This window comes from Rhinatrema bivittatum, chromosome 13 (genome assembly GCF_901001135.1).
Source record: "Rhinatrema bivittatum chromosome 13, aRhiBiv1.1, whole genome shotgun sequence".
Lineage (NCBI taxonomy): Eukaryota > Metazoa > Chordata > Amphibia > Gymnophiona > Rhinatrematidae > Rhinatrema > Rhinatrema bivittatum.
The window spans coordinates 66,330,771-66,357,247 of NC_042627.1; the positions used below are offsets into that span (position 1 = coordinate 66,330,771).

Consider the following 26,477-nt stretch of genomic DNA (forward strand, 5'->3'; position numbering starts at 1 on the left):
GGATCACCATGAAATCATGTAGCTCTCATCAGGATGCTTTACTGTAATCTAGACTGTGGCTTAGTGTTACAGCTTGTCTGAGCTTAGTCATCTCTTCCATAAAAGACCTGAATGTGAGTCTGGTTTCTTTCTATTTTCCCATGGTATAATGGTCAGACATTTTCTAGGTGCCTCTCAAGCAATGCAGGGGCGTTGGTAAATTTAATGCAATTTTCATAGATCTTGGGAATATTTATTTATATAAAATCATATATTCTGCAACTTCCAATCAATCAGCGTTCAGTTCAGTGTACAAATCATAAGAACATAAGGTTGCCATACTGGGTCACACAGAGGGTCCATCAAGCCCAGCATCCTGTTTTCAATAGTGACCAATCCAGGCTACAAGTACCTGGCAAGTACCCAAACATTAAATAAATCTCAAGCTACTAATGTCACTAATAGCTGTGGCTATTCCCAAAGGCAACTTGATTAATAGCAGTTATGGAATTCTCCAGGAATTTGTCCAAACCTTTTTTTAAACCCAACTAAGCTAGCTGCCTTGACCGCATCCTCTGGCAATGAATTCCAGATATGTGCGTTGAGTGACAAATAATTTTCTCCAATTTGTTCTAAATGCACTACTTGCTAACTTCATGGAGTGCCCCCTAGTCCTTGTATTATCTGAAAGAGTAAATAACCGATACACACTTACCCGTTCTAGTTCTCTCATGATTTTATAGACCTTTATCATATCCCGCCTCAGCCAACTCTTCTCCAAGCTGAGCAGCCCTAACCTCTTTAGCCCTTCCTCATAGGAGAGCCGTTCCATCCCCTTTATCATTTTGGTCGCCCTTCTCTGTACTTCTCCAGTGCAACTATATCTTTATTGAGATGCAACGACCAGAATTGTACAGGGTACTCAAGGTGCAGTCTCACCATGGAGCGATACAAAGCATTATGACATTCTCTGTTTTAGTCACCATTCCCTTTCTAATAATTCCTAACATTCTGTTTGTTTTCTGACCATTGCAGCACACTGAACAGATTTAAATGTATAGTCCATTATTATGCCTAGATCTTTTTCCTGGGTGGTAACTCCTAATATGGAACCTGACATTGTGTAGCTATAGCATGGGTTATTTTCCCCTATATTCATCACCTTATACTTGCCACATTAAATTTCAACTGCCATTTGGAAGCCCAGTCTTCTACTCTTGCAAGGTCCTCCTGCAATTTATCTCAATCCACTTGTGATTTAATAACTCTGAATAATTTTGTGTCATCTGCAAATTTTCCTCACTCATTGTTCCCCTTTTCAGATCATTTATAAATATATTTAAAAGCACTTTTCCAAGTATAGATCCTTGAGGCACTCCACTGTTTACCATTCTCCACTGAGAAAATTGACCATTTAATCCTACTCTCTGTTTCCTGTCTTTTAATCAGTTTGTAATCCATGAAAGGTGATTGCCTCCTATCCCATGACTTTTTAATTTTTCCTAGGAGTCTCTCCTGGGGACTTTGTCAAACACCTTCTGAAAATCCAAATACACTAAATCTACATGTTTATTAACCCTTCAAAATCTGTAGCAGATTTGTGAGGCAAGACTTCCCTTGGGTAAATCCATGGTGGCTGTATCCCATTAAACCATGTCTTTCTATATGTTCTGTGATTTTGTTCTTTAGAATAGTTTCCATGATTTTTCCCGGCACTGGAGGTAGGCTCACCAGTCTATAGTTTCCCAGATCACCCCTGCAGTCCTTTTTAAATATTGGGTTTACATTAGTCACCCTTCAATCTACAGGTACAAGGGACAATTTTAATGATAGGTTATGAATTACTAGTAATAGATCTGAAATTTCATTTTTTTAGTTCTTTCAGAACCTTGGGGTGTATACTATCTGTTCCGGGTGATTTGCTACTCTTTAGTTTGTCAATCTGGCCTACTACATCTTTCAGGTTCACTGTGATTTGGTTCAATTCATCTGAATCATCACCCTTGAAAAACATTATTGGAACGGTTATCTCCCCAACATCCTCATTAGTAAATATATCCATAGAAACATTAACATCATAAAACTGTAACACAGAGAACAGACATAAAATAATAAACAAACAATTAGCTGACCATCATCCAAAAACCTCCTTGAAAAGAACAACCTTTATCTGCTACCTAAATATCTTTTATGTCATTCTCTGTCCTAAGGTGCACTGGCAGGGAATTCCATAAAACTAGGGCGATATAAGAAAATGTCCTAGCTCTTGCTTTTAGAAGCTGACACTCTCGATTGCTGGGCACCCAGAGCAACCTTTGACCTGCTGAACACAGAGCATGATCAGGTGTATACCATTTCATTTTACTTCTAACTATACAGGAACATTCCATATTTAATAGTTTGTGTTACAATTATCAATTTAAATTTAGACCTGTATTTAATCAGTAGCCAATGCAATTCTTTTAATACAAGCTGCATATGGTCACTTCTGCTCATTCCCATAAGTAGTCGTGCAGCAGTGGAAGGAGATAGTGCAATCAAGGAAACCCCCACAGATCAGTAATACCTCAGGATGAGCCTTTGATCACAGTCTTTTTGCCCTTTTGTACCCTGTAAAAGGTCCCCTATATCAGCAAGAGTGCACAATCTGTTTTCATCAGAAACAGGGCTTCCCAACCCTTTCCTAATGACCCCCACAGCCAATCAGGTTTTCAAGATACCCACAATGAATATGCATAAGAACATAAAATGTGCCCAAGCCCGGCATCCTGTCTCCAACAGTGGCCAAGCCCTATGTCCTTATGCTGCTCACTCCTTATGCCAAGTGGTAAGTCTCCCGGAGTCACCAGGTTTGATTCAGAAATAGAATACATTTTAGTGGAAACAAAATATTATATGTTTGTTGTTTTCATGCATGCTCTTATGTTACCCACCCAGAGTTGTGGATGGCAGAGGATATCATTTTTTATTTATTTATTTTCTAAACAAATAAATACATATTTTTGGACTTTTCTTCTATGAACTTGTCCAAACCCTTTTTAAACCCAGCTATGCTAGCTGCCTTGACCACATCCTCAAGCAATGAATTCCACAGCTTGATTGTGCATTGACTGAAAAAAATACTTTCTCCAATTGGTTTTAAATCTGCTCTCTGTTAAAGGCATGTCCAATAGTCCTAGTGTTATTTGAAAAGGGTAAATAGCCATTCCCTATTTACCTGTTCTACTCTACTCGTGATTTTGTAGACCTCAATCATATCCCCCCTCAGCCATCTCTTCTCCAAGCTGAAGAGCCCTAACCTCTTTAGCCTTTCCTCATAAGGGAGCTGTTAGAACACCTTAACCACTTTTGTTGCATTTGTGTGTATGTGTATGTATGCAATTAATCCATTAATTGATTAATTTATATTCCACATGTATCCAAATGTTCATTGTGGATAACAACTCAGGCACTCATAATAAAATGAATAAGCCAGAAATAAAACAAATTAAAACAATACAAGCAGCAAGAATAAAATAAAATAAAAAATGTAAAAATTAAATACATCATACATAAAACAAGCAGCAGTCTTCAGTCTATGCAAATTTATAACTTGACAGATTTGGGAAGCCTTGGTTTGAAAGTTATCATTGAATACTTTCATCTGGACATAGGCTGCCTTGAATTCTCCCTCAAATTAAAGCTCTACTAGAAAAACATAATAGCAAACAAGATTAAAAAAAACATTTAAAAATAAGAGAAAATATATTTTTGAATAAAAATTTTCAACATTGGCCTTAATGATAACATTTTTGCTGTAACAAAATTCTAAAGAAATTTTTTTTTTTTAAATAAAATTCAGTGACTATTTTCCAGGGTAATTCCTGCTTATCTAGCCCTGTGAAGGTGGAAGAACATGCAGGCACTGTGCTTGTGGGAGCAGGACCTACCAACGCTTCTTCCCAAAATTGCACTGTTAATGTCAGGACTTAACTTCAAAAGGGAAGATCTGATGGGGGGATGATGGAATATCTTAATCTTCTCCTGAAATGGGCCAGGATTAAGGAATTTAGGAAAATGAGGACATTTTGACCAAGTAAGAGGAGCTCTTCCTTTTCAGAGGGGGAAGGGGAGAGGTTATCAAGAAAAAGAAATCCAGGTAAGTAGGGTATTTCCTGCTCATGCATAGGTGTTGCACAATGACTGGAAAACCGACTAATGAGTGAAACTGTCATGACTCTGCTCTCCTGAGAATGAGTTTCTCTTCTGTTTGCCTCGAGCAGGCCGTTTTATGAATGAACTTTTTGGCAAATGACGCAGCAGAGGAGGAAATGATATAGTTCGGTGTTACAGTCTCATTTTAGGTGATTAAGTGTTTATGGGGGGTGGGGGGATAAGTATGACAGAAAGGATGTGTTATTTAGCTTGAGTCATTTGAGAAGGCCTGGAATACCTAAATCAGGAGCATATGGTTTTTGGTGGTAGCGTTCAAGGCCCGCTGATAGCTGTGTCTCACTCTGCAGTCCCCGCCTCTCCGTCCCTCGCTACCATTCACTCACAGGCCGATGCAAAAAAGGTACGCTCAGCTGAATGCACCTTTCTGCCTGCACTTGAACACACATTTTCGGTGCACAAAAAACTTACTGCCGAGGCAGCGAGGAGTTTTACACGCAGAAAATGCATATTCCTAAATGGGAGTGCTGCTTAGCACCTCGCATGGAAATCCAAGCAAATGAGAGCATCAAGCTGTACTCCCCGATGCAGAGAGACTGCATTTGGACAGCGCACCTTTTTAGCACTGGAAACTTAACTCCTGGGTCAGAGCTGGAGTTAAGTTTCCAGCTCTACTAAAAAAAAAAAAATGGGGAAAAAAGTCAGGCAGCCATTTAAACAGATAAGTACTGACTTATTTGGCAGCGCGTAGCAGCTGCCAGATAAATCAGTACTTATCTGTCTAATCTGGCACACAGCTTGCCACTCTTTACCCACCCCCAAGTTAAAATGAGCGTTCAGCTTGTGCCAAAGGCATATTTTAAAGTTTTTGCATGGTTTTTCTTTTTAACTCCCCATGAATTGCATAACATTAGCTTTCTGTATGGGGAGTTATAAAATATTTTAAGCTGAGCGTTAAAAATCATGGGTGTTCCTGAAATCAACCTCGCAAGGTTTTAATGCTCAGCTACCTGCATCAGCCTACGTTACGGTGTCTTGCAGCGTGAGTGGGAATACCGTGCCCAGGGTCAGCTTAGCCATGCGGCTTGCCTTGTTAGAAGACTGTATGTTACCTGCAGAGGACTCACCACATCATCACCGAAACTTTGGACAACGGGGAACCATGTTAAATCACCCACTTAGAACGTTTACAGTGCATGATTTTTAATTGAATTTGATTCGAGCATATTGTGACTCATTGGTCTGCATTTTGGTTTGACATTCATGGTGAGCAGGTGCACTGTGCTGGGTGTGCCCTGATGAGAGGTACTGTCCGTGTCATTAGCATTCCGCTGGATATTACTCGGGGAACCCAGCTTCATTCAATTATGCTATAATGTTGATGGCACAGCATTACTGCATGCCTCACACTGGAAAGCTTTAAGCGCATGGACTCAGGAAAAGGCACTGGGGATGGACAATGAAATGGCTGATCATTATTTGCCACAAATGCCACCTTCCTTAGTCGGCTGGCACCATTACAAGAAGACACAAAGCAGTGCAGTGAAAAAAAAAACTTCATAAGAAACCGATAGAAGATGAGAGCACAGCCCTGCATAGGAGCACTATATGAAAGGGCTGCGTTACAGATGTCTTATTCTGTGATGGGAGAGTGCCACCAGCTCCAGGAGGGCACCATGCCTCGGGACACGATGCCACATAACGTCGTGGGTGACACGCATGCCGGGTACCACACAGGGCAGGAATGCTAACTGACCTCAGAGTACAACGCTGGCACAGAGAGAGCTATGTAAATGAGAGAAGGATAACATAAGCACACAAAGGCAGTGGCACTAAGTCACATGAGAAAGCTCCAGCGGGTGGCACTGCGGCGGACGGAGCCTGCGCTTTCAGAGGCACAGCAGCTGCTCGGCTTTCTGAGCGGTCACCCAACATGCCATTTCTCGGAAAAAGGAAGGAAGGTCCCCCCCACCCCCCCTCCCGATATCAGTTGCTTGTGCAATTATTTAGAAAATAAAGGGGCATTTTGAATAAGCTTTTCACAGTCCTTGAATTTCAAGTTGCCAATGCCAAGAATATGCGCTTTTGTAAACCTCCATGCCTTAGGCAGGAAATGAAATTGAGCCCACTGAGGAAGGGGGAGCGCTATTCTCTAAAAGCAAAGCCAAAATGTGCTGAGTGAGTGGTTCCTCTCTTGACCCAGGACATAGGGTGCACGAAGAAGAAGCCTCAAGAGTTATCCAGCAACTTGCTAATCCGTCTCTCAACGATTTCTAGATCGGAGCGCTATGGGAAAAAAACTGCTCATCTTTCTATTTCCTCTGCTTCTGACACTGCTTCTCGCTGCAAAAATTCAAAATCTATACAGAGCAGCTTTTCTTTTACATGACCTAAAAATAGAAATACATTAAACAAAGCAAGTTATGCTGGAGTACAAACCGCCTCCTTGCATTCAAGGCAAATATAAGAGAAACCCAATAACCAAAGGTGCTTCCAACTTGTATATTAGTGCAGAAAAGTATAACGTATCCCTTGATAAGGGTCTAAATCATGCATCTCTCTCTCTCTCAAACAAGGAAAGATCAGACCTGAGAATACTTATATTTAACTAAATTAAATTCTACTGTAAAATCTCAAGCTCCAGGAAAACACACGATAGAACCTAATCTTTCTAAACAAATTAAAAGCGAGCTGAGCATAACTTTCCCATCTGCCTAGAATTTCTAGAGGGATTTGATCATATTCATATAGGAAAGTTCATCACATACTAAGGTTTAATAAAGACATTCTAAGCACTGTCCCTTGTTAAAGTCTTATTATTTGCCTGCTTTGAGGACTAAGGACCCTACACACAAAGCATTTTCCCAGAAGTACAAAATGAGAGAACACCTTTAGGCCATAGGCCCCCAAGAGTACATTAAGTCCTAAATTAGAGGACTGAAATGTTCCATGCTCAAACGTGTCTGGTGCTATGTTCCATGAAATCGTGGGACAAATTGATTGGCAGAAAGTATCACAACCAATAATAAACCTAGAACATAAGAAACTGCCATACTGGGTCAGACCAAGGGTCCATCAAGCCCAGCATCCTGTTTCCAACAGTGGCCAATCCAGGCTACAAGTACCTGGCAAGTACCCAAACACTAAGTCTATTCCATGTTACCGTTGCTAGTAATAGCAGTGGCTATTCCCTAAGTCAACTTAATTAATAGCAGTTAATGGATTTCTCCTCCAAGGACTTATCCAAACCTTTTTTAAACCCAGCTACAGTAACTGCACTAACCACATCCTCTGGCAACAAATTCCAGAGCTTTATTGTGTGTTCAGTGAAAAAGAATTTTCTCCAATTAGTCTTAAATGTGCTACTTGCTAACTACATGGAGTGCCCCCTAGTCCTTCTATTTACCAATAATTTACTGTATATTCATATAACACTGATAATTTACTGTATATCCATATAACACCAGGATTTTAATATGGTTTACAATGTGACTAAGATATATACTTATTGCATAACTAGTATTTCTGTGCAAACATTCTTGGGTCATGTTAGAAACGGACCTCATATACAAGGCACTTAGACTGCACCATCAACATCAGGGTCTTACGTCATGCAGGTACCTGGGACTCATTGACTGTTACTCTGTCCCGGGCCAATGATTATAAATATATATTGACTGTTACTCTGTCCCGGGCCAATGATTATAAATATACATTGACTGTTACTCTGTCCCGGGCCAATGATTATAAATATATAATCATTGACCCGGGACAGAGTAACAGTCAATGAGTCCCAGGTACCTGCATGACGTAAGACCCCGATGTTGATGGTGCAGTCTAAGTGCCTTGTATACGAGGCCCATTTCTAACTTTATACCTATATTGGAACACTTACTGCATTGTTTATCTGAATGAATTTTCCACCACTGGTTTCAGTCTTTTTCACTCTCGGGGTTCCTCCTTGGACAACCTTCTTGGGCCAGCATGCTTTCATTGAACTCTCAATGCATTTGCATACCATTAGTTTACTGCATCGGGAGTTGTGTCTTTTTTCAGTCCACGTGCGCTGCAGTTCAGGTGACAGGCAGATAGTGTTGCTGTCCTGTACCAGATGGCGTATACTGCTCCAAGGAGATGAACTGAAAGAAGAGCTCCCCTGCATATAATTAAAGGAGGCTTAGAGCACAGAAAGCATGAGTTAAGCCTCCACACCTCTCTGCATTGGGGAGTTATAGCTAATGCCTCGATTAACATGGGATTTGCATGGAGGGCTGCTTCATGTGTACATTTTCATGGACTAAAATCCTTGTTAAAATTGGGAGTAAAGTTGTATTTACAAAAATCTGCACGCAGCCAAGCGCACCTTCTCACATCGGCCTATCAGGTTGGAAGTAACCGAACATTTATGTCATCTGACAGCCTCTGTGAACTCAGACACTTGGCTTCAGACTCCACATCGACAAAACAAAGTGCACCCGGCATTTATGAAGACAATTTTCAGTGCCTTTTACCTGCGTGAATCGTCTGTCTGAAAACTCCCCTCCCTTCCTGCATGTGGGCTTTTTGCTGCAGTGAGAGGCGGCGCTCCTGAGGGGGGGGGGTGTTTAGATCAGAGGGGTAAGGGAGAAGTAGCTGCGCAGGTGGCAATTTCAACTCTTCAACATATGCTTTTCCAGCAAAAAAAATCCACTCACAGAAAAAGCAGGTACAAGTGACCGCGAGTGCAAATTACCCACCACACGTTCCAGAGCCAAAGCACGCGTGAACCTTTGCTCTGAGAATCAGTGCAAAGCCCATGGTTAAGGTCTCCGTCTCACTGCAGACAGTTTGATGGTCGCCTCCCATACAGCCATCCTAGGATCAGAGTCCCCCCCAACAGCCTGGAGGCAGAATTAGGGGCACCAAACAGTTTTGGGAGCCTGGATTGGGCACAGCAGGGTAGCGTACATTGCTGATCTCCACGGTGCGCTTACTCCAAGGATAAACTGAGGACTGGCGCTTCCATTATCATCAGAACCAGAAAGGAAAAAAAAAAAAAAGTCTAATGAACTTATTTCAAGTGATCCTGACAAAAACCAGATTTCTAAGCAGCCCTTCCCTGGCTTTTCTTGTTTACCAAACAATCCCTAATTTCACTTGCTTCTTAATGTGTGCCAGTGCCACACCCGATGCCAGCTACAACCTTCTTACAAACAGGGCCAGCCTCACCGTCCATACATACACTCCGCTGTCACTTTAAATCCAAACGCCAAAGCTTAATTAGCTTGCAAACGGGGATGCAATAGGCCAAGCACAAAGCAAGGACCGCAGTCAGGGAGCAGATAAAGAACAGGGCAAGAAACCAAATCGACAAGAGGAGGAAATTGAAATTAATTGAACAGAAGGAAAACAGCTACTGGGCAAAAAGGATGCCAGCAGGGACATTATTCAGAATCCATGTTAGACTGTTTATGATGAAATGAGAAAAGGAGAAGGAGAAGTGGGGCCAACAGGAGAATGAGATGAATGATTAAGAGGGTGGAGGCGCAGCCTAGTGGTTAGGGCAGGAAGCTGTGAACCAGCCACGCCAGGGTTCAAATCTTGCAGCCCTGGCCAAGTCGCTTCACCCTCTGATGCTTAAAGGAGGGGGAAATGCAACTCACCTTGAGCTCTTAACTAAAAGTTGTGAGCTAAAATCTAAAGAGGATGTGGAGAAGTTAAAAATGAAACAGTAAAATGCTTTGGCTCCCAGCAGATCACGAGCGGCGGGCAACAGTTTGGATTTGTTAATTCTCTCAGAACTCGTTAGTGGATGCATAAGGAAAAGGGCGGTTTAGTGCCTTACACAGGGTCTCAAGCGGAGCTCCCACACTGCAGGAGCCTGCGATCCTGTGATCCTAGTAGGGTTCTCTAATGAGTTTCTAAAATGGAAAGAAATCAATACCTAGAAATTAAAATCCATTTTAGAGGTCCCATTCTTTCCTTCTCTAGGGACCCCTCATCTTCTGCATTAGAAATTCAGATTTCTTACATCCTTTTTTTTTTCTTGACCCAGCCGTTGCAGCTCATTCCTTTATACCATCAGCTCAGTTAGAACCAGGAGCCCTGAGTCTGGGGATTGTCTCCTCTGTTTTCTATTCCCTTCCAACTTCCTTTAGACCAATTAATGCAGCGAGAGTCCTCGGGCAGGGGCTAAAACCTCAAGGCTCCTTCTGCAATCACGGACTCTGGATCCAGTCACCGGCGTCACCCTGGAGGGATGACCAGGGGCTATGAACGCTGCGTGCAGAGCATCTTCAGCCCTGGCCGACTCAGGAAGCGTAAGACCCAGCTCAGGAAGCAGACTGGGGCCCTTCAGTGTGGCAGTGCCCAGCACTTACCCCGTGAGCCTCCAGACCCGTGGATTTCCTACATCCTAAAGACCACGGACTCTCTCCCCACCCCCATCTATGCGGATGCCTACTCCTGCCTCTTGTGCTATGCATGGGCCCCGCTTCTCCCCGTCTGCTCTGTTTCCCTCCAGAGCACGTCCTCTGTGCCTTCCTCCTTGCCACAGCCTCTGTGTATGCCAAGTGTCCCGATTTACAACCTACTTCAACATCCTGGGTGAAATATTTCAGCCCATGACACTTGTTGTGCCCTCAATGTCACTTTCTTTGGCAACCCTGCCTCCTTGTAGCTTCGCTCATAGCTTTGCCATTTTTCCCTAAATTAGAAACCCAGGGGTAAGATCCTGCTGTCTGTTTCATTTCAATTACCTTTTCTAATTTGCATTTAGCTTGCACACTTGATGCTCAATGATAGCACGGCAAACAGGCATCCAGGCCTTATTTACTAAGCATTATTCCCATAGAAGCAAAATGGGAATAAAAACTTCAGTACATTGGCCCTAAAATGGGAAAAAATGTTTTCAATAATACATTTGAGTGTAAATGTTATAAAAATAAACAAAGTGTTTTACAACTGGTCAAGCACATATTGTTTCCCAGGGCACACTTAAGCAGGGCGAGGGCTGAGTGTGAACTCTCTCACACACTTGCAAACTCTTCTTCTTCCTTATCCCAGTGATCCTCCATTCCCAGGCCCCACCAGTGCTCATCCCCTTCCCTGCAGGTTGTCTGGAGAGGAGGTAGAGGCTGGCGGGGAGAGAAACTGGTGCAAGGCACAGAGTCCCCGTGCCCTGTTGTCCTCGTGTTGAATTATGAAATCCTGTCAGCTTTGACAGCTATTTCATAACAAACAAGGACTTTCTGCATATGTAGGGGGTTTTTTTTGGCATGTCTGAACCCAGTCTTACGGCTTCCAGTGCTGGCTTGTTTGTGGAACTCAAATTTGAAAGAACAGACTAGGCTAATAATGTGACAAAAAAAAAATCATTAGAGCTGAAGCTAAATATATTTTTCCACATATAAAGTGCAAGTGCTTGGGGGAAGGGAAGCTTCTCTCAAACCTTGAGCCCAACCCCAAGAATAAAAGAATGGGGATGAATGGAAAGCAAGTTTGTTTTCCCGCAGAGCTCTCTGTAGACAGCAGGATGAAATCAGCCATTTCGTGTGGGTCATCCGACGGCTATGACATGGACCCATCTCTCAAAGTTCAGTAAAAGTCTTACTGAGCATGTGTGGGAGTTCCTGTGCACACGCACACTGCCTGATGAGCATCTCAATTTCTTCCAGAGCTTAAACTTCAGCAAGGTAGTCAACTTTCCAGGGAGGCGTATTATGGCCGATTCATCCTGCTGTCTACGGAGGCCCTGTTTACAAGGAAGCAAACTTACTTTCCGTTGACAAGCAGGCATGAATCAGCCATAATATGCAGGGACTCCCAAGCTGAGGGTTGCATTATGGAACAACTACGAAAAGACAACCCAGTCCCATTAAGTGAAGAGTGGGCCACTGGGCAGTGCAGAATTGTTTGTTCAATGCTACTGTCTCTTCAGGACATTCTATCAGACAATATTGTAATATGAAAGTGTGAACTGATGACCAAGTAGCAGCTTTGCATGTGTCTATCCAGGCTCCTATGAACTGAATCTTATGGAACAGGATTAATTTGGACTTCAGAAAGTTGATCAGGAACCCTAGTGACTGGAGGAGCTGGGTTGTTATGTTGAGGGTCGTGAGAGCACCCTCTGGAGAAGGGCCCGCCACCAACCAATTGTCCGGGGTTTGGGAACACAAAGATTCATTGCTGATGAGACTGTACATCTACAACTGAGAGACACTTCATGAACACTCCGAGCCACCAATAGGACAAACAGAAGCACCTTCTACCGGTAGTGCATGCCCTTCGCCACCAACCTGAGGGGGGTCAATCAGACTGCACACATAAGCATCTTTCAGATCCAGGGGGCAAAGCCAATCTCTTGGCAGAATCCTCTGCAAGGAATTCATCTTGAACTTTACTTAGATCAATAATCTGCTTATCTTCCACAAATTCATGATGGGCCACAACCACCCCCTGATTTCTTGGTGAGATTGGTGGATCAGCGGAATAGAAAATGTTTAAATAAATAAATAAAATAGTACTGGCCACATTCCTGAGGTGGAACCTGCTGAAGAAGAGAAGTTACTTCCACTTTCAGTAGAGCATATTGAGAAGGGTCTGAGCATATTGATCTCTGTTGAAGTGGAGGAAGGTGAGAGAAGCACAAGCAGTTGCCACACTCCACAGTTCTGAAGACCCACTTGTCCCTGGTCATGCAGATCCACTCCAACAGGAAGGACTGAATCCTTCCCCCTCCAATTGAAGGAAGCAGGGAGGTGGGTTTCAGTGACATCAAAAACTCATCCCAGGTGTAGGCTCTCCCTCTGACAACCTCTGGGGGGCCAACTGCTGTGGCAGAGTAAGAGGGACTCTATGACCCAGAAAAGGATGAAATGAGCATTTCATGGAAAAATAGACACTTGTAGACAAATTACTGGCATCTGGTGATGAGCTGGTCCCTCATCACCAAAGACAGCAGCTGCAGAGTTGCTTCTTACACAGAGTCACAATCTTCTGCACCTTAACTCCGAATAAGTTTTCTCCAGTACAGGGTGAGGACTGAGCCTCTCAGGAACTCTGCAAGGCCCCTTCTATGTGGAAAAAGCTCTTCCATTCTGGACAGCAGAGGCCCCAACTTCCATCTCTGGTCTTCAGGGCTAAAGGCGGCAAAGAAACTCTTCAATAATTCTGATAGCTGGGCTCCCACTGAGGAATCTTTTGCACTGGAGTTGAGGAGAGATAATCTCTTCAGACACCCAGATAAGTTCATCTTCACCAGCACCAAACAGGAGCTCAGAGATGCAGCAGCCGTAGCTGCTGACACTCTGTGCTGGTTGTGCTTCTGTGACCCACTGACCTGCGCCATTGGGCACCGATGCTGATAGGGACATCTTATGCACCAAAGCTTGACCCTGCATGGAAGAAGAGCTCCTGTTCTTATGCATCACGGTGCTCCACTCCAAAGAAATCGATGGTGCTCTAAAGAGAGGAGGGACTGCATTCTAGAGTGCCTGCTCCACACCAAAGAGACAGACGGCACCTGGGCCACTATCAGGTCTGAACAGAATAAGTAACACGGTGCCCTAGGGGTCTTCCATGCCAGAAAGGACAATGACACCAGCAACAAAGAAGCAATCTCCCATCTCAGCGTTAAGTAAGGGTGCGTTCTAGTAGAGCCCGGTGCCTAGGTCTACCAACTTTGAAGGCACTAAACACCCAGACCAAAGAGGAGCCTGCTTTACGGCCATGCGCTGGAGACACTTCAGAGGGGTGACGTTTCCTCCTCTCCCTTCCCTGCTCTCTTGTTCTGGTTGCCAAAATGTCATATCCCATCCTGAAGTGCAGTTTGACCAGAGCATTATCTCATTAGTATGAGCAAGAAAAACCTGGGAGAATGCAGTTACAGGTGAGCCTTCAGTGCTCAGGGGAACAGACCCAGCTTCCTGCTTTACCGGGAAACTAGCGCACACAGTCATTGCAGTTCGATTTGACTGGAAGCCGAAGCCAACAGGTCTTGTCTCAAGAGCTGCAGGAAGTCTTAACTAACAGGAAAATTATTAACTGCTTTGCCTCGACTTTGTATCCTGACTGCGTACATTCAATCATAAACTCAACAGCTTGTGTCAGTTGTAAGTAGCATTGCTCTGGATTTTATTAGGCAATAAACGCTCTTCACAATTTAGTTTCACGAATTTCAATAAATGTGGAGATACCCAAGTGATCAGAGTGCAAGAAACCACTTCCAGATCAGCCAAGGGATGGGGAAGAGAGGGGAGGAAATCAGGTAGTTAACAAAACCTTTAAACCCCCATAATGATCTTGTGCTCTGTGAAGGTTACCAGAAAACAAGTTCATGAGGATGGCAATAGTGGTGGGCTCAGAAGCAAGAATGTAAATCTTTCACAGGGAGCCAATGTGATTATAGCAGCAAATAAGCTAGAAAGGAAATGGTGAAACTGCTGCTCTCAGCACTACGGGCAAGCAGCCAGCCAGGTCAAGGCTGACTGCCTTCTGCTCCCCTTCTGCCCATGTTCTTGTGCCCAGTCTAGCACCATGAAACCTTCTTAGGCTGTTCCTAGATACCGTTCTCCTAATAGCAGGATCTATAGTATAGGACACTTTTATCTGCCTGGTAAATGCTTTAACTATGGCTTCCAGATATCCCAAATTTTCAGGAATGGTCATCTCCTCACCAGGTTTCTCAATCCACTGCCAGGAGCCAAAGAAGGAGTCTCTTCTTCCCCACACAGAGAAAATAAGGTCCCTGAGAAGGCAAGGAATCCCAGCTCTGCCCACAAACACAGTGTGTACCCATTGGGAGAAAATGGGGCAAGGAATCCTTGCTAGACTCCATAGGGGCTCTGTCGCTTATTGCCCTGTGAAATCCCATGACTTCTCTTCACCACGAAGGACCAATCAGAGACGGCTGTGTGGAATCCTGTTCTTCCTCTGCAAGCCAATAGGTGTTGAATTTGGCAGTTTGCGGGCTGCTGCCACAAACCGCCGCTCTAACTTTTGCAGATCGCCAGGCGCTCTTCTTCCCAGCACAGCGTGATGCTGCCGACTCTTCCCCCGGGAGGCTGCCAGGCGCCATGCAGCAGAACGCCACCAGCTCCAGCTACCCATGCCTCCCCTTAGGCGTGCATGTGCCTGACCTTGGCCATTTAAAGGGACAGCAGCAGAAAAGTCCCATGGCCCCTGCTGATGACATCACCGGTATTGCCCTATATAAGGATAGCTTCCCTGATGCACCCTGCCTCAGCAATAGGTCCAGCTACGTTTGTAGTGCAAGTTGCTTCCTGCCTTCATCTGCCCAGCCTGCCTCAGCCCTATCTGTCCCTCTTCCTCTCTCTTGGACGGATACCTGGTTTGACCCTTGCCTTTAGATACACCTGACCGCTACCTGCTTACGACCCTAGCCAGGCCTTGGACCATGTCCCTGGTCATCAGCAAAGATCCTTGCTTAAGTCCTGCCGACCCCGGCACCCAAAGGCTCAACCTGAGGGGAAAATGGGCTGGTAAAGGTGAAGCTAGCCTCTACTTCACCTGGGTCCACTTGCTGACAGTGAGAACCTGCAGGTAGAGCCAATCTCACCCCTGCTCAATGGTCCACAGATACAACAAGAGGAACAAGCCAAGACGGAATAGCCTTACCCTACGTAACAGCCTGTAGACCAGGCGACTCTCTGCTTTGCTTCTTCAAGGTTCCCATGATGCTGTGCAAAGGAACATGCCCGTGGCTACAGGGAAGGTGGAGAAAATAAGTAAGGGATGGGGAAGATAATATGTGAAAAGACAGGGAGAGCCTCTGAGGTGGGACAAGCCTGAGGAGAGACAATGTTGAAAAAGAGAACCAGAGGGAGAGAAGGGAAAAAAAAAAGAGGCTTTCCAAATAGCTACAAGTCAGCTAGACCAGGTCAATCCAGTCATGGTACTATCCCACGTCACTGGCTTCCAGTTCTGATTTCTGTAAAACAAGCAAGATTACAGGTGCAGACATGCAGCTGGGGAAAACCAAGACTGTATCATTGATATCAGTAAGGGAGCGGCAGAAGTGCAAAGAAAGCTGAGGAGCAAGGTAGAAGAAAAGAAAGCAAGGTGAGGAAGAGAGATGTACAGCTGTGTGTGTGGGGGCGGGGGAGATAAAGTCTTCTTTAAACAGGAATTACCAGCACTCAAAAACAACTCGGTGACAATCTGACAAAATATACTTTTTTCTGGGTGTTGGACCCATATCTTCATAAAGTTAGCAATCTCCAAATCCCTCTCCCCTTGCTATGGGGAACAAGCACTAGAGATTGCTGTCTCTGTAGGATACCCCTGGTACTTGATTTTCAAAGAGGAAGACCTGAATGCTCCTCCTCACTGCTTTTCCATTATCTTTTGCATGCTGCTCCAGGGTTAGAACATAAGAACATGCCATACTGGGTCAGACCAAGGGTCCATCAAGCCCAGCGTCCTGTTTCCAACAGTGGCCAATCCAGGCCATAAGAACCTGGCAAGTACCCAAAAACTAAAACTTATCGTGCTGGGGGGGTGCGGTGCTCTCGCTCCTTACTCCCTTTTTGCATTAGTGCCTGGAGGGTACCCTCTATGCCAACTGGACCAGTTGACACCAAACTCCTTCTCCACAGCAAATAGTTGGTATATTGGACTATTGTGAATAACTAGATTGTTCTAGAAAACATTGCACAGACCCTTTATTATCTACTACATGTCCTGCTACTTACAATCCAGCTCATGTCTAACCATACCCTCATGGTTCATGTTCTTTCTTTTGATTCGAAATTGTGATGCAACCACAAGTGTAATTTTAATTATAAATGTGGCTTGTAATCTGCCTTGTGACTAACATGGGAAAAGTGCAAAATGTCAAATGATAAATTATAAATAAATAAATAAGAGCTTTCTGCCCCTAGCGACAAACCCAAAGAAGGGTGAGTTATGTTCCCCCCAAGAAGGGGAAACGCCACTCCCAAAAATTATAAAGCAACCTACAAAAAGGGAAGAGGCCTCTGCAAGAGCCGCACTGCAAAACTCACTAGGACACCATTCCTGCAGGAGAGGAAAGACAATCCCTCCCTCCAAACGCCAACCCAACTTTACCCACTCTCTAGGGATGACTCTAAACCTCAGACATGAACCTCTGCGACTCCTCCCGTGGGGGAATGCTCAGTCCCACATACCCGCTCTTTCCAGCCGCAACACCTTCTCATTCTCCTGCCCGCCCTGTGCTGGGGGAGGGGATGGGAAGGACGCACTTACACATGCACTGGCCTGGCCAACTCCTGTGGGGACTATCATAGCATTGAGAGAGACTAGGATTTTTGCAACCGTCTCCGACTTTTTACTGGACCACTGTCAATCATCCAAAAGGTGTTACTGGCTTTTGAGACCACACAGGTCATTTTTTTTTTCAGGTGGGATTTCCAGTTTTCCAACTCAGGAAGCAGTGGGAATTATTTTTTGCTACTCTAAATGTATACTGAGATCTCACTGGGGTTTCCAGTTTCTGTAGATGCTGTAAGGGACACCTTGCATGCTCTCCTTCTGTCTTTTACAGCAAAGGAGGCTTTGAAAGAGGAGCCTGAACGGAGGCCTACCAGTAGAAGACGGGATTCTGAAATTCTCTGCCTTTGTATTAATGTAGCATTTCAGCACAGCTGGCCACAAGCTGAACGTGTGAAGAGGTTTGCCTGTGATGTAATACTGACCTTTCCGCTGTGCACGGGACTCATGTTAAACCTCAAAAGATAACCTGCCCCAGATTCAGCAACCTCTGGACCAGTCCATAATATCAATGTGGGACAACAAACAGATGTCATTGTCTCACACCCTGCAAACCAGTCGCTGCATTGTTCCATTAACATGAAGGCAGGCAGGCTAGGAATTAGAACATGAACGCTTTGGGCAAAAAGCTGAAATTGCACCTTTCCCAGAATTAGATCAGAAGCAGGATGATGCGGCTCCAGAGTAACAAGATGACAAGCAGCCAGCCAACACCTTCCGGCTTCAGCAGGGTGCAAATGTAAACTCAGACCCCTCCAGAGGGCTTTCAGTCTCACCACTGCAAGGCTGTCGCCATGTTTTATGTATTTTTTGATTACTGAATATAAAGCTTAGGGCAGGAATTGTGTCGTCATGCAGGAAACTCGGGTTCTTTTTTCTTGGCTCTGTTGTTTCCTCCTTCTCCTTTAGGCTTCCTTCCAGCTGAATCAGAACAGAGGCTGGGATCCAGTTCTAGGAGCCTTCGTTCAATCTTTGCAGTGCCAGTCTTCAGCCAGGGGCTGTCCAGATCCTTGTGATCCCAGGTGCCACTGTCGTGCAATGGCTTGGACTCCTTTCCATGGGCTATGAATGCTGCCTCTGGCTGGCCCAGGGCGCAGAAGACCTGGCCTGGGAATCAAACTCAGGATCTTCCTCATAGCAAATATACAGCACTGCCAGAGAGCCAACGGACAAGACACTAAATTCAGACTATCAAAAGGTGGAGATTCCTGTTCCACAAGTCAATCTCAGCCTCTAGAGCAGGGGTGGCCAACTCCGGTTCTCAGGAGCCACAAAACAGGTCTGATTTTCAGGATATCCACAATGAATATGCATGAGAGAGATTTGTACGCAACGGAGGCAGAGCATGCAAATTTATCTCATGCATATTCACTGTAGACATCTCGGAAACCAGACCTGTTTGTGGTTCTTAAGGTCAGGAGTTGGCCATTCTTGCACTAAGAGGGATGAAAAAAAGCTATCAGTACACTCAGAAGAGTGAATGATAAACTCAGTGATAGATAGTCTGGGTCAGTCATGTCTTTCTGTAGCACAGAATACTGAACTTGTGATATGCTCCAAGGAAGGAGAATAAAATCTCTCTCAGGAAAAATGACTAACCATTGTATTGGGCAAGAACAAAGTGCGACCATCACTCTTTCCTTTTACCTATAGGAAAGCAAAGAAGCTTCCTAGCAAGTGAAGGCCCTGCAGCCTTAATTCTAGTCCAGAAGTGGGCAGTTCTGGCCCTAGAGTGCCACAAAACAGGCCTGGTACTCAGGATAACCAATGCATGCAATTTAACTGTGCTACAAGACTAAACATATACAGACATACTTTATGAATATTTGTTGTGCACCAGAACTGTTTGTGGTGGTCAAGGACAGGAGTTGCTCGTGCCCGCTGTAGTCCTTCTCAAGCATTCTCTTTCTTGGTGGGGAAAATGAGTACGGTAGGTATAACTCTGGCAGAGGATCTCAGTTTAGCTACTCAATAACTCATGAAAACGTATTCTCACCATTGATATGATGAAAGATGGATGAGAGCGCACCAGAGTTAGAGCGACAAGACTTAAGAACATAATAAATTGTCATTCTGGGTCAGACCAAGGGGCCATCAAGCCCAGCATCCTGTTTCTGCCAATCCAGAGCATAAGAACCTGGCAAGTACCCAAAAATTAAGTCTATTCCACGTTACTGTTGCTAGTAATAGCAGTGGTTAATCTAAGTCAACTTAATTAATAGCAGGTAATGGACTTCTCCTCCAAGAACTTATCCAATCCTTTTTTAAACACAGCTATACTAACTGCACTAAGCACATCCTCTGGCAACAAATTCCAGAGTTTAATTGTACGTTGAGTAAAAAAGAACTTTCTCCGATTAGTTTTAAATGTGCCCCATGCTAACTTCATGGAGTGCCCCCTAGTCTTTCTACTATCTGAAAGAGTAAATAACCGATTCACATCTACCCGTTCTAGACCTCTCATGATTTTAAACATCTCTATCATATCATATCCCCCCTCAGCCGTCTCTTCTCCAAGCTGAAAAGTCCTAACCTCTTTAGTCTTTCCTCACAGGGGAGCTGATCCATTCCCCTTATCATTTTGGTAGCCCTTCTCTGTACCTTCTCCATCACAATTGTATCTTTTTTGAGATGCGGCGACCAGAATTGTACACAGTATTCAAGGTGCGGTCTCACCATGGAGCGATACAGAGGCATGATGACATTTTCCGTTTTATTCACCATTCCCTTTCTAATAATTCCCAACATTCTGTTTGCTTTTTTGACTGCCGCAGCACACTGCACCGACGATTTCAATGTGTTATCCACTATGTCGCCTTGAACTTCTGCCCTCAAAAACCTGGCACTTCTGTACTTTTATTAGAAATTTAGACAGCCAGAACATCCCCCATCAAGTTAAAAAGTAAACAAGTTCCAAACCTATATCTGTCTTTGTCTTGGATGTACCTCTTAAGATTATCTAATGAGGAATCTCAGCAAAAGAATAGTTGAAATCCCAAAGGACAATTCTAAGGATGCAAGAGACAAAACTCTAGCTTTCATGCCAGCAAGAGAAATTAAATAAAAAAAACAACAACCCTATTCCATGTGAGTTGTGTTGCTGTATTGTAAGCTTTTCCCGAGGCCCCTGATGCATCTGTAAGATGGATTTCTTCATTGTACACCGCCTGGCTCACTTTCTCAAATATTTTGCGGATAACAAGGCCTATGCAATGAAAGAATCTCTGGCCGGGGATCCAGGGAAGGAAAAACCTTGCAGCAACACTAAGGAAAGACTTATTGTTTCAGCATTCCTTGGGCAGAAAAGGGGCCATACTCCAAAACCAAAAGATGCCACTTTAGACTCATTATTTCTAGAAATTACCAGCAAACTTCGACCTACGCGTGTACATACCACACAATTTATAATGGAATTCAAGAAAGCCTGGAATAAGAACAGGCTTGGATTCTTCAGGAAGAAGTTCAGCGTGGATTCCGTAGCATTGCCCCAGGAGTGAGACCGGAGGGGCTGTGGGCTACAGATACTTATTTGCTGTTATATTCGATGCCATTTTGTTAGTAAGGAAAGTAGATGCCCACCCACTATATGTAGCTTCTTCGTTCAGCACTGCACTGCCATGGTACAGCACCATTCACCCTTCCTTCCCCCTTCTCTCTAGGGTGAATCATTTGCTTTTGTCAAGGACTATTCTGGGCGAGGACCGATAACAGAAAGCATAAAGTTGGGCTCCTCAAGAGAAGGCCCTGAACTCACATAAGACTGCTAGACCAGAACTCATGAATGTATTTCTTTACATTCATAGATTCTCTCTCTTATTTGCTCCCCCTATAATTTTATCAAATGGCAGCTTTTTCTCTTCTGCATTCTGGGGTTATTTTATTCACCAGCCACACTGTCCCACTTGCGCTGAAATTTTTCTCAGGAGGAACTACCCACGTATATTTACATCTGTCAATTGGTCCAGGAAGTTTTTCCAGAGAGAAAAATACATTCATACTTTTGGAAAATGCCAATACAAGCCCCTCCTCAGCCCCAGCTGCAGGCAGTGTGAGTAAATTAATGCTGTAGTGGCATCATGTGCCTACATTTACACAGTAAAAGCCCTTTTCCCACGGATCCAGCCCTCTATCACTTTAAATGCATTTTCTATGGGTGATTTTCAACATCTCCCCCTAAGAATCTCCTCTTAAAAAAAAAAAAAAACAATGTCTGGTCGCCCATCCAAGAAACATCCTTGGACTCTTGTTATTTGACCACACACACATAAATAAAACGGAGACAAAGGAACTATTTTAAAGAAACAGAACTGAAAATTCCCGACTGAAAATCTCAACCAGGTCGAGTTCCTGTAAACCGGGCACAAAGCAGCCGGGGAGGGGAGGGGAATCCCTGCTCTGCGCGGGTTTCTGCGGGCTGATAATTACAGCGTGTGCTGGAATAAAACCAGCCGGATGCGACAGGAAGGAAGCAGAGTTTCAGATCAGCAGGACTGAAGGCAAAAGTCAGGTGGTTGAATCAGATGTGCTTTCTGTCTGGGCGGGACAGATGGCTCCAGGGATAAGGAGCAGATCCAAAATTCTGCTGACGGTTTCTGATTTCCGCATGTATTTCTCGTCAGGGAATCACTGAAAATTAAATCTGCTGCGGGAAGCTATTTTTGTATATTCATCACCGAGAATTGCCTGCGGTTCCTGCTAATAAATCTTAAAAACAAAACAAAACCCTCTCCCACTGCAAAACTAGGAGTTACTAGAAATGCAGAACGCAAGCCAGAATAGGTAGAAGCGAATAAAGGCCAGGAAGCGGCCAGCTGCCGGCGCAGGAAGGTCTGGGGTGAAAGCAGGGCTCAGATTTATCAGTTGTAGCAGATAACTTCTTCGGAATGCTATTTTTTCGCTTTGACGAACCAGGGTGCAAAGCACATCTGTCCGTGCAGTCATCCCTTGGAGGCAGAAAGCCCCTTACTTATTGTGCCCGTACAATAACTTTGTGTTATTAATTCTACCCCTATAGTGAAAGAGGGTTTGTTTTGCCCTGATTTTACTTTAATGTAATATTGCAGCTTTGGAACTCTGGGCGGCCTATAACTTCTGAAGATTCAGTGGAAACCGGTTTTAGAGAGCCTTATACCAACTAATTAAACATCATCATTCCTTCACCATGCATTCATCCCAAATGTGTCTCGGCATGCGATTTAGCCTGGTCAATGGATAATTCCTTGAGCTATAATAGTCTTGTAACAAGTGGCAGTAATAGCTGTGAACAAACCCAAACTCAGGTTAAGCTGCTAAGAAAGAGGTCCACCGAGAACTGAATCGCAGTAGTCAGGTACTACAGGTGTGAAAACGCAGTAAATGTAATCGCTTGCTCGAAAAAAATAATCAATAAACCAGAAAAGGATTTTTTTTTATCAGCAATAAACTGTTCCCGCTTGCATACTTACTGTTTCAATACATAATTATGAAATGAAAAGACTACTTTTCACTACTAAAAAGCTCCCCAGTTAGTAACCCACAACCTCATGCCATGCGATGCACATGTTTACATCCTCATAGAAACTTCAGGGTGGGTTAAACCCCCCCCCCCGTATGTTCTCCCGAGTGAGAGAAGCACACGGTTAGGCTAGGAATGAAGAGCCTTTTTATTATTATTATTATTTTAAAAGTCCGTAAATACGATGTGTCTGGTCTGAGAAGTCTCAGAGAAATCCAAGTTCTTGGAATTCTGGGAAAGGGCGGCCGCCATCCGATTGGCTGAACATGAGGTAATGGTTTCGGCTCCACATTCCGGGTGCTCCGTGCAAACTCCCAGGGGTTTTACAGCATTGCAGGGACTCCCTGAAATAAAGCAGGCTGCTGTTTCCATGACAACGCCGTGCTCTGGCTTAGCAGGTGGAAGAGAGGGGAGGCTCTTCCTTTTTTCCCCTCTACCTGATAAACAGACGCGTGTTTCAGAAACGCAGCCCGTGCGGGGCAGGATTTTAGGGTGGAGAGGAGGTAGGGGAAAGGGGCTCGGAAGCCAACAGCTAGCAAGAGCAAGGGCACCCGCCGTGGAGCAGACATTTCAAAGCATCCGCCACTTACAGACCTTAGGGCATCAGAGGAGGCTCCTGGGAGCCCCTGCTTAAATTGTTGCAGGAGGACAGAAAAGCCTCTCCCCAGCACAGCAGAGCTGGCCAGATCCCCTTGACATAAAGAGCTTGGCAGGACATCACTCACTCCAGGGCACAACAGTGCACTGCTGTGGTGCCCAGAATGAAAATAAGGGGAAACCTTAGAAACGGATGTAGATCACACTCTGGAAACCTTAGGAACAGAGTGAGAGAGAGAGAATCCTAGCAAGATGCACATCTGTGGTGTCACAAAGCTGCTCAGAAGATTATTCAGGAAGGCATTTTCCCCACTCTGTGTTTAGGGGAAAAGACTGATGAATTGGACCCTTCAGTGGCCCATTCTTAGGTAAAAAAAAAAAAAAAGAAGGCTCTCCTTTTGCCATTTAGAGTCGCTCTCCACCAATGGGAAGAAAAGGAAAAGCTCTGAATCAGGTGAACAGCAGTTATACAGGCAGAGGAGATATCCCATAGGCAAATGTTTGGGGTATCCCTTGTGAAGCAATATTTATGAAAAGATAGAGAGAAAAGATTTAGAAAAACAGCAGTAGCAATGCTCACAAGTGCTCTCTGGGTGGTCAGAGAATGGAGAACTGTGTTGACCTTAAGGGGGTGTGGGTCCCAAGGCAAATCAACTGAATGTACCGGGTAATCTGCTTTGAAGTGCCTGAAAAGCGGAATATAAATCAAATAAACAAACTACAGTGGCGCTCTGGAACACCGGAATTATAGGGTTGGGGATGAGACTACCATGGCAGCAGGGTGCCCCTATTCCATCTTCTATAAGGCTGCCCCAATAAAGAACCATGAAGACTGCAGAAGCAGTTTATTTTTAGTAAAGCTGCTTTCTTTACTTTCATTCAGAGAACTTTTTCTTTAAATGAGTTATTTACTGCACTGCATTGTAGCGATAAGAACCTGGAAACACTATTTAGGGAGTCACTGAAGCCCTTGCGTGACTCTGGAGAAAGTTAGGTCCATTGAGGACTCTGGAGCACTGTGAACACCTTAGTCATGATGGCCTAACCCCTTCTCTATGAGGACTGGATTGTGGGCCATTGCCAATTCACTATACCTGGTTTGCCAGAAATCTGAAAAAAACAGTATTGGACCAATTATACATTTCTGACACACTGAAAATGTATGTTAAAAGATGGTGCGAAGGTTGTGTTTTCTCATTAACAGGGAGAGAGGCTGTGTTACACTTTCTTAAAAATAGGTACGAGTAGGCACTTTGCCAGGAACTCAGAAACAGGCGGTGTTTCTTCATTAGCATCAAATACACTTTCATTTTACTCACACACAAGCCTCCCACTCTGGCATAGTTTGCATTTGACTTACTGAGGACTGAAAGATAAGCTGGCCCTGCACCTAGGTGAGGAGAACGTGTTGAAACAGGACCAGTCGCTCCCTGACAAGCCCATAATCATATTTCAACCCCGTTGGACTTGCAGCTCAAAACAACTCACCCAGGAACGATCGATCAATCAGTTGATCTACGGCTCGCACGCAGATGGCTCGTTGCCCTTTCCAAAGTTTTTTTTTTATTCAGGTCATAAACCTCATCAGTAAGTGACAGTTAAAACACACACAAAGCACTTAAATTGGTTAAAAGCTGATTCACCTTGCATCAGTCCCCAGTGCATTTAAGGAATCATTTCTTTACAGGTTCCTTGCGTTACTAGGCTCTCCACGTCGCTCATTCTCTTCTATACTATGTCTTGCAGCATCCTGGACTATAAAATAAAGTGCTAAGAACGTGAGATGTGCCATCCTGGGTCAGGCCAAAGGTCCATCCAGCCCGACGCTCTGTCTCCAGCAGAGGCCAATCTGGGTCTCTAGGAAGTACCCGGCAGATCCCATAGAGCAGCTCCATTTGTTGTTGCCCGCTCATGGGGAGAGGTGTTGGCTTTTGCCATGTCCACCTGGCTAATAAACGTAGTAGTTCTCAAGTAATTATCAGGGAATAAAACAATCGCCTCTTTCTCAGATGCATCTTGTTTCCCCAAGAATAATAAAAGCAGCAGTAGCCTGGCACTGTGGCTAAGGAGACTTGTATTTGGGGGCTGTGACCCAAAGAGTGTGGAAAGGTGGCCGCACAAGAGCAGGAGGGTCAACGAGATTTCCCCTCCAGCCCTCGGCCCATAAAGGATGCCAAGGTCACTGGGTCAGGCCACCTGGGAAGGTGGATGTTGGTAGCGAGAGAAAGAGGGGAATAAAAACGAGAACTACATTGGGGACAGAAATCATAACTTACCTGAATGCACTTAAATAATTGCTCCAGTGGATTAAACCAAGAAGATAACTGCAATTCTCATTTTTATTTTATTCTTGGAGAGACAATTGAACTGGAAGCCCCAAAGGGGCAGGAGGAAACGTCCAGGCCAAAAGCAAAGAAACAAAATGGTAAATAGGAAGAAAAAGGCAGCAAAGCTTAGGGGCATGGAAGCAGCCGCAGGAACACTGGAGCGCTGGAACTGTGAAGGCTGGCGCAAGGAGGAAGATTGTGCAGCCACCAAAAAGCAATCCGGTGGAAAGTGCATTGCGCACATCCTCAGAGCCAGAATGATAACAGACAGTTAAAGCTGAATCACTAGGCTGAGTCACTAACTAATCTGGGGCACTCATTTACAAAGCCCCACTGGAGCAAGTCTCCTCCAGGAGTTGCAGAGTTAGTTATTCCTGCTACTGTGCAAGCCTAGATTCAGATGGCCAGAGCTGCAAGTTCCTCTGTTTACCTTCTGTTTTCATAAGGATCTCTTTAATTTTTCTGTAAATGCACAGATCTATTCTGACAACAAACAGACCACAAAGCCTAAAACACCTAATAACACATTTTCCTTAATGGGAAAATCAAAACTTTTATCCTTTTCTTTTTTTTCTGAGGGAGGGGGGAGGTTTCGCACTCATGTTCCTAATTTTCCATTCACCTCCTCAGCTTCGGTCAGTCAAAGAAGCGACCTCACCAAAAGGTGACGGACT

General features: G+C 44.4%; 1 protein-coding gene across 1 annotated transcript in view; it reads right to left on the reverse strand.

Moving 5' to 3' along the window:
* The window catches only part of SEMA4B (semaphorin 4B), a 130,818-nt gene that overhangs the window by 26,653 nt on the left and 77,688 nt on the right, over positions 1–26,477 (reverse strand).